Source organism: Macrobrachium rosenbergii, chromosome 1 (genome assembly GCF_040412425.1).
Source record: "Macrobrachium rosenbergii isolate ZJJX-2024 chromosome 1, ASM4041242v1, whole genome shotgun sequence".
Lineage (NCBI taxonomy): Eukaryota > Metazoa > Arthropoda > Malacostraca > Decapoda > Palaemonidae > Macrobrachium > Macrobrachium rosenbergii.
Window position 1 is genome coordinate 24721492 of NC_089741.1, and position 14807 is coordinate 24736298.

Below are 14807 nucleotides of genomic sequence, written 5' to 3' on the forward strand. Positions count from 1 at the left end.
TATATATATATATATATATATATATACTGTGTATATATATATAGATATATATATATATATATATATATATATATATATATATATATATATATATAAATTAGCTGTTGTTTGTGTAGGCTATTGCACTACCTGTTGCTTGCTACGCAGGCATTGGCACTTTTTAGCACTTGCAGGCAAATGCGGAGGGAAGAAATTAAGTGCGCAGCAACCAATGATTTTAAGGGAATTTTTGCAATTGTGTCTGTCCACTGTAGCATATCTCTTTAATATACAAAGTATATTCCCTATCTATTTAATTTACACGATAGGTTTCCCCTGCTTGAGCAAGGTACGAAAACTACTGTATATATTGATGAAATGCATAGCATAATACTAATTATTATTATTATTATTATTATTATTATTATTATTATTATTATTATTATTATTATTATTATTATTATTATTATTATTATTATTATTATTATTATTGGTCAGAAGAAGAACTCTATTAATAAGGCACAATCCCACCAAAGGGGCCACTGACTTGAAATTCAAGCTTCCAAAGAATATTATGGTGTCCACTAGAAAAAAGTAGCTGTACGATATGGGGAAATGCAGAAAGAAGAGATCAATTATTGAAAAACAAAGAATAGATTAACAAATTAAGAAAATAAATAGAAAAATGTAAGTAAGTTATTAAAATACAAGAATAATATTAGGGTAGTAATGCATTGCATCTTAGCTTGAACTTCTGAAGTTCCAATTGCACGACACCCTCAGCAGGGAGGCTGTTCCACAGTCCAAAGGTGTGAGGAATGAAGGACCTCTGGAACTGAGAAGTTCGACAGCGAGGCACATTTACTGCATAATGCTGCTGCTGTTCTGCGAATCCGGTTGCTCTCGGCAGGAAATGGCGATCGGGGATCAACTGTGAATGTGGAAGATCTCTGTTGGAATAGGCTACAACTTATGAAAACTGGCATTTTCTTGGGAAAAATTAGTTTTTGTGTTAATCCTTGATTATAATTTTTTCGATTACGATCACAGTATCTCTGTTTTTCCTATTAACCAAAATAGGAAAAACGAAGAGATAATTTTCGAGCTTTTAGCTTTCTAGTTTTTAGTTTTCCGTAAAAGAAAACTATTGTGCCGGCATTGTCTGTCCGTCCGCACTTTTTCTGTCCACACTTTTTCTGTCCGCCCTCAGATCTTTAAAAACTACTGAGGCTAGAAGGCTGCAAATTGGTATGTTGATCATTCACCCTGCAATCATCAAACATACCAAATTGCAGCCCTCTAGCCTCAGTAGTTTTGATTTTATTTGAGGTTAAAATTAGCCATATTGGTGCATCTGGCAATGATATAGGTCAGGCCACCTACGGGCCGTAGTTAAAGTTTAATGGGCCGCGGCTCATATAGCATTATAACGAGACCACCGAAAGATAGATCTATTTTCGGTGGCCTTGATTATACGCTGTAGCGGCTGTACAGAAAACTCGATTGCGCCGAAGAAACTTCGGCGCATTTTTCACCTGTTTTTCCCAATTCTCGTTTCCTTCGGGCCCGGGCTAGAAATGCTCGGGAGGTTGGTCATCCCCGTCGGATTTATGAGACGATGCGAAGAAGGCAATCACGCCAGCAGAATTATTAGGCTTCAGATCAAAAGCCAGCGGGGAAAAGGGCTTATTCGGATTATCGATTATTATGTTATTTCGGCATTAAAGGAGGGAATCACATTAAAAAAAAATCTCACTTGCTGAGGATTATCGAAAGATTATCGCTACTTGATGCTCTGTTTTTTTTATCGTTCTTCAATCACTGGATGTCGCTCTCGTCAAGTCTGTTTAGACTTGATTTTCGTTGTCTGATTAATCTCTCTCTCTCTCTCTCTCTCTCTCTCTCTCTCTCTCTCTCTCTCTCTCTCTCTCTCTCTCTCTCTCATTATCGTAACTATCTATTTATTCCTCAGTCAATTTATTCCTCTTCTCTTAGTAACAATTTATTCCTCAGTCAAATTAGTCCTCTCCCTCTCTCTCAACCTATCTATTTATTTCTGTCAATTTATCACTCTCTCTCTCTCTCTCTCTCTCTCTCTCTCATCGTAACTACCTATTTATTTCTGTCAATTTATTTCTCTCTCTCTCTCTCTCTCTCTCTCTCTCTCTCTCTCTCTCTCTCTCGTAAAGATGCGTCAGTTTGGAGTTGACTAGTGGCGTAGATTTAATTGAAGGCGAAGAAAATATTAATTTGTTTTGGTATGTTTCGGCTGGTTGGATCTCTCTATAAATCGTATTTTACCGTCTGCTTAGATTTTTTCGTATTTTGTTAAATTCTTTGACTTTGTATTATTAATTTATGGCAACAGAATTTTTTTATGCTATTTTCTCTATATTCGTAAAATTTTGATGTGCTCTCTGATCTAATTTTTTTTTTTTTTTCGTAAAATTCTTTATATTAAAAGAAGTTTTCTAGGGAAATTTGCTATAAAGTGCGATGGTTCCATTGGCTTGTTGCATTAATAATAATAATAATAATAATAATAATAATAATAATAATAATAATAATGATAATTATGTTTTATTGCAAATGTTCCTTTCTACCTGCCTCCTTCAAAAGTCCCTAACCCCCAAGAAGGAAGAGAGAGAGAGAGAGAGAGAGAGAGAGAGAGAGAGAGAGAGAGAGAGAGAGAGAATAAAAACTGATTTATCAACCCAATCAACACTCTTATTTCATCCTTAATTTCCGATAATGATTTGCCTTGTGAAAACATCAGGGCTCTCATGCTAGAAGGACACACAAAGCCATCCGATCTGCATAAGCCGCGCGCCCTTCTTGCCGGGAAGTGCACAATTAGATTTACAAGGGCCCAACCATATGCACGACCAACAGGTGATTTGCCGACGGTGGACGGAGGGGTGGGGGCGGGGTTTGGGTAGAGACAGGGATTGGGACGGTTGAGGTAAAAGGGAGACGGAGTTGAGGGCGGGGTTGGGGGGGGAGGAGAAGGAGGGGGCGGTTTTTATTCGGATGTCAAAAACAAGTTCGTAAGAAAAGAAGCGTTGGGTAATAAAGGCGGCATTTCTGCCTTCCTGTCCCCTTGGCTTGGGAGGGGGGGGGGGTCGGGATGTCGCTTACAGCGTACCGCTCTCAGCTGCATTGCTTTTTGCCTTTTATCTACCTTGTTGTCCAACTTCTTGAACTTTACGCTTCAGCTTTCATTATTTATTAGAGAATTTATTATTAGGGATAATAATAGCGTAGATAAATTGACGAGCATCGATAAAACACTTATATCCACATTCTCCGTAGAAGGGTGGTGCCGACAGTGCAACCTCATGCGGTGCACTGTAGGCATCATTTAAGGTTCTTCGCCGCAACCCCTTTGATTCCTTTTACTGCACCTTAGTTCATGGTCTCTTTCTTCCATCTTGCTTTCCACCCTCTCCTAACAATTGATTCATAATGCAACTGCTTTGAGGTTTTCCTCCTGTTACGCCTCTCAGACCTTTTTGCTGTCAGATTCCCTTTCAGCGCTGAGTGACCTCACAGGTTCCAGCTCTTGGCCTTTGGAATTGATGCTATATTGTATTCTATTCTATATTCAAATTCTTAGACACTTTTTAAAGGCACGGATGAAATCCTAGCTTGATTAATTGACTGACTGTTTCAAAATACGTCTGCCAATTCTCTCTCTCTCTCTCTATCCAGCGATAACGAGAGAACATGAAGGAAAAAGTAATCATTATTTGTGTTTATTTCAAAATACGTCCACAGATTCTCTCTCTCTCTCTCTCTCTCTCTCTCTCTCTCTCTCTCTCTCACTCTATATATATATATATATATATATATATATATATATATATATATATATATATATATATATATATATATATATATATATATATATATATATATATATATATATATATATATATATATATATTCAGCGTTAACGAGAGATCATGAATGAAAAAGCAATCATTATTTGTGTTTATTTCAAAATACGTCCGCAGATTCTCTCTCTCTCTCTCTCTCTCTCTCTCTCTCTCTCTCTCTCTCTCTCTCTCTCTCTCTCTCTATCCAGCGATAACGAGAGAACATGAAGGAAAAAGTAATCATTATTTGTGTTTATTTCAAAAATACGTCCACAGATTCTTTCTCTCTCTCTCTCTCTCTCTCTCTCTCTCTCTCTCTCTCTCTCTCTCTATCCAGCGTTAACGAGAGATCATGAATGAAAAAGCAATCATTATTTGTGTTTATTTCAAAATACGTCCACAGATTCTCTCTCTCTCTCTCTCTCTCTCTCTCTCTCTCTATATATATATATATATATATATATATATATATATATATATATATATATATATATATATATATATATATATATATATATATATATATATATATATATATCCAGCGTTAACGAGAGATCATGAATAAAAAAGCAATCATTATTTGTGTTTATTTCAAAATACGTCCGCATATTCTCTCTCTCTCTCTCTCTCTCTCTCTCTCTCTCTCTCTCTCTCTCTCTCTCTCTCTCTCTCTCTCTATATATATATATATATATATATATATATATATATATATATATATATATATATATATATATATATATATATATATATATCCAGTGTTAACGAGAGATCATGAATGAAAAAGCAATCATTATTTGTGTTTATTTCAAAATACGTCCGCAGATTCTCTCTCTCTCTCTCTCTCTCTCTCTCTCTCTCTCTCTCTCTCTCTCTCTCTCTATCCAGCGATAACGAGAGAACATGAAGGAAAAAGTAATCATTATTTGTGTTTATTTCAAAATACGTCCACAGATTCTCTCTCTCTCTCTCTCTCTCTCTCTCTCTCTCTCTCTCTCTCTCTCTTTCTCTCTTTATCCAGCGGTGACGAGAGACCATGACTGAAAAAGCAATCATAGCTACCTGATGTAAAGTCGATCTCTCTTCGGGCTCAGAGCAGAGCTGAGTCGGATTTCTAATTCCAGGCAGAAGCGCTCTGTCTTCACAAACGGTCTTCTTCTTCTTCTTCTTCTCCTTCTTCTTCTTCTTCTTCTTCTTCTTCTTCTTCTTCTTCTTCTTCTTCTTCTTCTTCTTCTTTGAGTTTTTAGATAAATTAGTTTTTCGTTTAATTTATCAATGTGTTTTTGTTTATACTTCTTTGTGCTAACGTGTGAGCGTTAGTTTTTATTTATTTTTAGATTTTTTGTATTCGTTAGCAACTGATCTGAGATACTTTTCGCACTTTCTTCTCTCGTGATAACAGTCGCTTGATTTGGCAAAGATATGCTGATATTCCAGAGAGGAAAATACGTCAGTGTTATGGGAAGCCAAAGGCAATGAACGAGAGTTAACAGAGAGAGAGAGAGAGAGAGAGAGAGAGAGAGAGAGAGAGAGAGAGAGAGAGAGAGAGAAAACTGGACGTATTTTTGAAACAAATAAACAAATAATAATTACTTTTTCATTCATATTCGTCAAGAGAGAGAGAGAGAGAGAGAGAGAGAGAGAGAGAGAGAGAGAGAGAGAGAGAGAGAGAGATACTGGTGGTAACACATACAAAACGCTACTATAGAAAACGCCACTCACAGTTTTTTAGTTTTCTGCACAAGAAAACTATTGTGCCGGCTTCGTCTGTCCGTCCGCACTTTTTCTGTCCACACTCAGAACTTAAAAATTACTAAGGCTAGAGGGCTGCAAATTGGTATGTTGATCACCCACTCTCCAGTCATCAAACATACCAAAGTGCAGCCCTCTAGCCTCAGTAGTTTTCATTTTATTCAAGGTTAAATTTAGCCATAATCGTGATTCTGGCAACGATATATGCTAGGCCACCACCGGGCCTTGGTTAAGGTTTCATGGGCCGCGGCCGAAAGATAGATCTATTTTCCGTGGCCTTGATTATGCGCTGAAGCGGCTGTGAAGAAACCTCGATTGTTCTTCGGCGCATTTTTTACTTGTTTTTATTCTAGTTAGGTTCTGACGCATTGACAGTAATATTGATTCTTTAGTGAGATTCTTCGAATGCAATTCACGAGTATGAGAATCTAAGACGAGATTCCTGGAATGCGACTCATGAGAATGAGAATCTTTAGAGAGATTCCTGGAATGCAATTCATGAGAATGAGAATCTTAAGCGAGATTCCTGGAAATGTTGGTCGTTAAGTGTGAGATTCTTAAACGAGATTCTCGGAATGCAATTCATGAGAATGAGAATCTTAAGCGAGATTCGCGGAAATGTAGGTCATGAAGTATGAGATTCTTAAACGAGATTCTCGGAATGCAGTTCATAAGTATGAGAATCTTAAGCGAGATTCTCGGAAATGTAGTCATAAAGTATGAGAATCTTAAGCAAGATTCTCGGAATGCAGTTCATAAGTATGAGAATCTTAAGCGAGATTCTCGGAAATGTAGTCATAAAGTATGAGAATCTTAAGCAAGATTCTCGGAAAGCAATTCATAAGTACGAGAATCTAAATAAAGATTCATGGAAATGCAATTCCTAAGTCTGAGAACCTTATGCGTGATTCATGGGTCTCCAGGCATGTAACTCCCGACTTGCCACCTCATCTCACTCATTCCTTAACCGCGCTGTCCCATGGCTTATATCCTGCTGTTTAATCCCCGGGATTCACTTTCTGCTTCTGTTTTTATTTTTTCGATTCGGCAGCAGTTCGCCTCGTGAAAAACGGAAGGTTATAGAAATAGGTTCAATCAATCTCCAACGCTCAGCGTGAATTCTCTTGTTTCTATTCATGTTTATTATCCTTATTTCTCCTTTAAGGTTCGTAGTCTTTATTTCTTCTTAATCCCTGCTTTCCATTTTACAATTTATTTGTCTTAATTATTTTAAAAATTCACTTTTCTCTCGGTTTCTCTCCATCTCTCTCTCTCTCTCTCTCTCTCTCTCTCTCTCTCTCTCTCTCTGCTTTATTACGAATCTCATTAATCATCATATTGTATTCTTAATGCAGTTGCCTTTCCCCACCAATTCCTCTCATCTTTGTCTCTTCTCGCGCCTTTCTTATTTTGTGCTTTCGTGTTTTTATTACTCTACTTATCTCCTTAACACATTCGTTTTCCTTATAGAACGAACCTTCTTCAGTAATTACTTCGCATTTCTATCATATTCCCTTTTCATTCTTTTCCATTATTTCCTGTTTTCATCTTCCATTTACATCACATCTTTCATGCCGCTTCTTTCCATCTGATTCCAAGCTTTGGAATTTTCTTCCTGCCTCTGTGGTTCCTGAGGTATGACCTCCATTCCTTGAAGAGGCAGGTGCATCTCCTTATCACCTCCGAGCGCGGGCTAGAAAACGGCATTAGGTGTGGCCTCTGCGCTTCAAAAAATTTTTTTTTTCGCAATGTGCTATTCAACTTTCTTTTTCTTTTCCATTTTCGTTTCTCTTATTCTCATATTCTCATTCATCTTCTATTTTTATCATTCAGTTGCATTTTACATCCCTTTATTCTGTTGTCCCCTTCAATTTTCCTTGCGTTTTCATTCTTACATTTTATTTCTCTTCATTTTTCTTCTGCTAATCACCGGAAAACTTAGAAAATATGAGAATATCTTGAGGACTGGTCATATATGCTTACAGTTTTATGTATTTCTTTTATTTCTTTAAATTTATTTTCCTTTTCTGATAAGTGATTTCTTCTTCTTTCTGTGTTCCCCATAACCTTCTGTGACCTCTTTCTAATGAACACCTTAATATTCTTTGGAAGCTTGAATTGCAAGTCAATGGCCCCTTTGGTGGGCTTGTTCCATAAGAGAAGGTTTCATTTTCTAAATAATAATAATACTGATAACAGTAATAATAATATTAATAATTTCAAGTCAATAGCCCCTTTAGTGGGCTTGTTCCATAAGAGAAGGTCTCATTTTCTGAATAATAATAATAATAATAATGATAATTTCAAGTCAATTTAGGCCAAAGGCCAAGCACTGGGACCTATGGGGTCATTCAGCGCTGAAACGGAAATTGACAGCAAAAGGTCTGAAAGGTGCAACAGAAGGAAAACCTCGCAGTTACAATATAAATCAATTGTTAGGAGAGTGTGTCAAGTAAGATGGAAGAAAGAGAATATGAAAGGAGCTACAGTAAAAGGAACGAAAGGGGTTGCAGCTAGGGGCCGAAGGGACGCTGCAAAGAACCTCAAGTAATGCCTACAGTGCACCGCATGAGGTGCACTGACGGCATCAACCTCCCTACGGGATAGAGTTCATATGGAGCAAGCCCACCACAGGGGCCATTGACCTGAAATTCAAGCGCCCAGAGAATATTATGGTGTTCATTAGAAAGAAGTAACAGGATAATAATATTAATTTTCTTATTCGTATTCTTACATATTCTCATATATATATTTTTTGATTTTCAAAATTTTGTACCGTATATTAAAAATTTTCTTCCGCCAGTCACCCGGATTCTTTTGAGAGAAATGTTGAAAATCTTTTCATTTTTATCTCTAAGTCTCTCCCTTTCTGTTGTCTTTCTCATACGTCTCCTTATGTATCCTCATCCACTTTTCAATCTTCATCCACTTTCATCCATTTTCATCTGTTTGTCCTGCATCATCCGCCCGAAACGTATTGGAAAAATACTAGAGATTCCTGGCTACCTACACAACTGCCATCCATTCTTCCCTGTGCATAATACATCCACATCCAACACCGTTCTTCTTCATCCATCTTTATCTATTTTCATCCATTTTCCCTCCATCATCCACCCAAAATCTGTCGGGAAAAAACCAGAACTTGGTTCTCACCTCCATAACCCCCCCCCCCCTCCATTCTCCTCTCTGCACAATACGTTCACATCCAACAACGTTCATCTTCATCCATTTTCATCCGTTTTCCCCCCCACCATCCACCCAAAACCTATGGGGGAAATAAACTAAAAATTCCTGGCTATCGCTACAACTGCCATCCATTCTTCCCTGTGCATAATATATCCACATCCAACACCGTTCTTCTTCATCCATCTTCACTCATTTTCATCCATTTTCCTTCAACCATCAACCCAAAACGTATCGGAAAAATTCACAGCTGGCTACACACCTGCCATCCATTCTTCCCTCTGCATAATACAACCAGATCCAACTGCGTTCTTCCTCATCCATTTTCATCCATTTTTTCTCCAAACTGCGTTCTTCTTCATCCATTTTTCCTCCATCATCCACCCAAAACGTATCGGTAAAATACTAGAAATTCCTAACTACCTACACACCTACCATCCATTCTTCTCTCTGCATAATACATCCACATTCAATAGCGTTCTTCTTCATCCATTTTTATCCATGCGCTTTCTCCCTAACCCCCGCCCCCCTCTTCCAATCTTCCTCCCTCCGTTCCCCCTCCACCACACCCACACCCGAAACCCGTAAGAGGAACTCCGAGAGAGAGAGAGAGAGAGAGAGAGAGAGAGAGAGAGAGAGAGAGAGAGAGAGTGGTCCGGCCACCCCGCGACAACATCTTGCACAATTTAGGAATCGTATCACACAGGAAATAACGACTGAAATGCAATTATAGGTCCGCCGCGCAGTAAGGATCCTCCGGTCGAGGGCTGGTGCACCCCGCCTCTCTCTCTCTCTCTCTCTCTCTCTCTCTCTCTCTCTCTCTCTCTCTCTCTCAGACTTAGCTTTACCTGCTGCAGGCTGGGAGATGGTGCTAGAGTTTTTTTTTTGGGGGGGGGTTCTTTGATCTTCTTTTGTTTTTGCATTGGTGGTTTGATTTATTTTTCGTTTTGTTATTGTTTACGTGTTTTCCATTTTGTTTGGTGTTCGTTGTGTGCGTCTGGAGAATTTATGGTGGTGAAATGAAGGGAAAGGGTATTTTTTTTCTCTGGTGTTTTTAAGGAAACTGATTGCTGCTTGTATATACACTATATATATATGTATGTATATATATATATATATATATATATATATATATATATATATGTATATATACATTTATATATAATATATATATTTATATATCCAAAAATATTTTATATATATGTATATAAATATCTATATATATATAAAATATTTATACATATACAGTATATATATATATATATATATATATATATATATATATATATATATATATATATATATATATATATATACATATAAACTATTTAAGGATGCAGTTGCTAGCCCCAACCCCTTAACTCCCTATGTCAGCAGATGCCCAATGGATTTTTCAGAAAACCGGCCTAAAACGCTTTCCCCGCGGATTGAACAGAGATTCTTTTTTTTATTTATTTATCGTTACTATATTTTTTTTAATTCACAATTGATCCCCGATCCCCCTTTTCCTGCCGAGAGCGACCAGATTCTGAACAGCAGCGCCAATATGTGGTAAATGTGCCTCGCTGTCCAACTCCTCAGTTCCAGAGGTCCTTCGTTCCTCACACCGTTGGACTGTGGAACTGCCTCCCTGCTGAGGATGTCGCGCAACTGGAACTTCTTCAGAAGTTCAAGAGAAGATGCAAGGGATTTCTACTCTAATACAATTCTTGTATTTTAATCATTTATTTACATTTTTTTTTATTTATATAATTTTTTAAAATCTAGTCTTTCTTTTTTTAGTAAGTGGTATCTCTTTCCTTCTGTTACTTCTCTCTAATGAACACCATTATATTCTTTGGAAGCTTGAGCTTCAAGTTAATGGCCCCTTTGGTGGGTTTGTTCCACGTGAATAGGGTTCATCTTCTGGATAATAATAATAATAATAATAATAATAATAATAATAATAATAATAATAATAATAATAATAATAATAATAATATTAAAAATAATAATAATAATAATTTTTTGCTACGTCGGCTTTTTCCACATGACTGTACATTCGTTAAGAATCGGTGTATTCTAACCGTCCAAGATGACGGTAATATGAAAGGGGGTTTAGGTGGTAAGTCACGACCCTGAGACGTGACGTACCGTCCTGGAGGTCAGACTTTATTTCGGGTGGATTACCTCTTTGTTGCACAGGAAAAATATGGAAAGACATTGGGTTTTATTTATTACATCTGATGCAGGCTGACGGAATGTCGTTATAACATTTATTCCCTCTTAATAGTTTTGGAATGGAAAAATGGAAAATGTATGAACAAGTAAAAAATGCGCCGAAGTTTCTCCGGCGAAATCGAGTTTTCTGTACAGCCGCTACAGCGTATAATCAAGGCCACCGAAAATGGATCTATCTTTCGGTGGTCTCGGTAAAATGCTTTATGAGCAGCGGCCCATGAAACTGTAACCACGGCCTGGTGGTGGCCTATCCTATATCGTTGCCAGAAGCGCGATTACGGCTAACTTTAACCTTAAATAAAATAAAAACTACTGAGGCTAGAGGGCTGCAATTTGGTATGTTTGATGACTGGAGGGTGGATGATCAACATGCCAACTTGGAGCCCTCTAGCCTCAGTAGTTTTTAAGATCTGAGGTCGGACAGAAAAAGTGCGGACAGAATAAAGTGCGACCGGACAGACAAAGCCGGCACAATAGTTTTCTTTTCAGAAAACTAGAAGCTGGTCAAGGTTAAGACTGCTATCACGTACCTTGTAAAAATAGGTACGAGATTAAATCAAAAGATTAATAGTTACCTGCAAATAATGAATGAATTAATTATCGCTCACACGATTTCGCATAAAATAGTACAAAGTTATATAGAATTAAATAATAGAAAATCACTTAATTGTTTATAAAAACTGCGAACATATAAAATGCAAGAGAATGCTGTCAGTGACCGAAGACTTGTTGAGTTTTTCGTCGATGCTAAAAATTGTCAGGATGACAAAAACAGTATTTACTTTATTTTTTTTTATTAATGTGTTTATTTTTTCTCTAGTATCTGTATAGTTATGTATTCCTTCACAGATAATTATAGTATTTAGAATTTTAAATTTATATTTTCTAAAACCAATTATATCTTTTATTTTTCCTCTTTACGTCGTATTTCCTGTACTTCACGTATCGTCTATTACGTTTTCTACATTATAACTATTAATCATATATGTTTTCTTTTTCCCTGACTTCTGTCCTGTAGTAGCCTATATAATATTCTATATCCACTTTGTACCTTTGTGCATGTACCTTCCACCGGGTTATTTTGGATATCTGGCATCACATCTTGCATTTCACGTCCATATTCTTGAAATTCAGTACACTAAATCTTGAAATTCAGTATCTCGTATCTTACACCGTAATTTCTTTTTGCAATCTCGGGGACAATCCCCGCTTGGTCACTGCATAACATGGCATTACACTCAGCGCCGGTGTACTCAAACAATTTCCTCATTAGATGAAAGTACAAGAACATGAGACCACTGCGCAACTCACGCGGTGCACTGCAGGCATTACTTGAGGTTCTTTGCACCGTCCCTTCTGCCCCTAGTTGCAGCCCCTTTCATTTCTTTCGCTGTACCTGCGTTCATATTCTCTTTCTTCTGTCTTGCTATCCACCCTCTCCTAGCTATTGATTCACAGGGCAACTAACTGCGAGGTTTCCCTCCTGTCACACCTTTCAGACCTTTTACTGTCAGTTTCCCTTTCAGCGCTGAATGACCTTTGGCCTAATCTCTATATTCTGTTGTGTTCTGTTCTAAGAACATGAGACCACACAAAAGACAAGGATGCATCCGCCGACATTGCTCCCCAGCACTTGATTACGACGGCACTTAATTGCGACACTTAGGCAAAAATCTCGGATAACTTCTTCATCAAAGTGGAGGGTCGCCATTTGTCGCCTTGCGTCGTGTTTGTGCTTGTGAGCTGAGGTCGCTCTCTCACTCCGCCAAGTTCCGGATGTTTCATGGCTTTTATTCCGCCTCCTTATTGGGGCTGGAATGCCAGGTTAAACATTTCCAGCCGCCGGAGACTAATAGTTGTGGATGGATGGAAGACAGCTTGTTGGGGTGGTGGGGGTGGGGGGGGGGGAGAACATGAACACAACAACGCATTATGCTAGATGCTTTTAGTTTTCTGTAAAAGAAAACTATTGTTCCGTTTTTTATATCCGCACTTTTTTCTGTCCGCAGTTTTTCTGTCCACTCTCAGATCTCAAAAACTACTGAGGCTAGGGGGCTGCAAATTGGTATGTTGATCATCCACCTCCAATCATCAGACATACCAAATTTCAGCCCTCTAGCCTCGGTAGCCTTTATTTTATCTAAGGTTAAAGTTAGCCATAATCATGCATCTGGCAACGCAACAACACAGGCCACCACGGCCGGCTGAGAGTTTCATGGGTCGCGACCCATACAGTATTATACCGAGACCACCAAAAGATAGCTCTATTTTCGGTGGCCTTGGTTATACGCTGTTGCGGCTGTACAGAAAACTCGACTGCGCCGAAGAAACTTCGGTGCCATTTTTATTTGTTTACTCAAACAGAGTTGCGAGCATGGCTTTGTACTCTAGAGATTCGTTGTGTATGAGTATTCATGCTAAGACTGGAGAACAAACGGATTTCAGACATAAATTAACCATCGGACTTTTGACTGACTTGGAAAAACTGAATGGTCTTATATGGACAGCAGTAAGAGCTCACACCAAATGTACCGTAAGAGAATATTTTATATCTAATGTGCATTCCTTTCTAAGTCTTTGTTGGCCTTATATATATATATATATATATATATATATATATATATATATATATATATATATATATATATATATATATATATATATATATATATATATATATATATATATATATATATATATATATATCACAAAATATTTATATATATATATATATATATATAATTGTATATATGTATGTATACACATGTATTATATATATCCATATGTATATGTGTTTGGTATGTATACATATACACCAGTTTACCCTTACCGTCTGCAATTACTATAACAAATAAGAGAGGGGCGAGACAGAGGTTCCACCGCCTTGCAGCTGGAACCGAGTTACCTCTATTGAACATTCTTACCCAGGAACCAGCAGTAAGAGAGAATTACCCGGGGTTGGACGACGGCAAAATTAAACGTAGAGAAAGGTAGACATACAGAGATATTTTGAATCCAACCATAAGCCATTTCTTCTTTGAGAAGTTTTGCGTTTATTGTTTTCATGAAGCTTTTTGCTACGAACTTGCTGCCCCCATTCCTTCTCTAATCTGGTTTTGACTCTCTACCGTCAGGTAATCACCAGGTGCTTAATGCATTGCTTAGGTCAACAGAGGCACATTGCATTTTTTAGGAAATGGGTATATATATATATATATACATAAATATATAAATATATATATATATATATATATATATATATATATATATATATATATATATATATATATATATATATATATATATATATATATATATATACAGGAGTATATATATACATATATAATTGTACATATAAGAAAAATATACATATAAAGAGAGAGAGACAGAGAGAGAGACAGAGAGAGGCGAAGAATAAAATATTGAAGTTATTCTTGGGTCCAACAGAAAGAAAAACTCGCAATGTTGTTTTTGAAAAATAATGGAATTTAGATCTCCCGGTTCCGCCATCTTTTCGAGCACAGTTTTTGAAAAGAGCATATATATATATATATATATGGTTTGTCATGTTTTCTCCAGAACTCTGTGCTTTATTTTGGATTTTGTTTTCTTCCAATTAGAAAGGAATCTTCCGTGCAGTTTCCGTTGCAATACAGTGCTTTTCATTACGTCTTTTTGTGCCGTTCCCATCTCTCTCTCTCTCTCTCTCTCTTTCTCTCTCTCTCTCTCTCTCTCTCTCTCTCTCTCTCTCTCTCTCTTTCTCATCTTTATTGACATGTACAGTAACGAAATCAC

The 14807-nt window shown here is 37.2% G+C and overlaps 1 protein-coding gene across 1 annotated transcript in view; it reads left to right on the top strand.

Moving 5' to 3' along the window:
- LOC136843664 (DNA-binding protein D-ETS-3-like) overlaps positions 1–14807 on the top strand; it is a 177517-nt gene that overhangs the window by 956 nt on the left and 161754 nt on the right. The gene's annotated exons all lie outside the window — the stretch shown is intronic.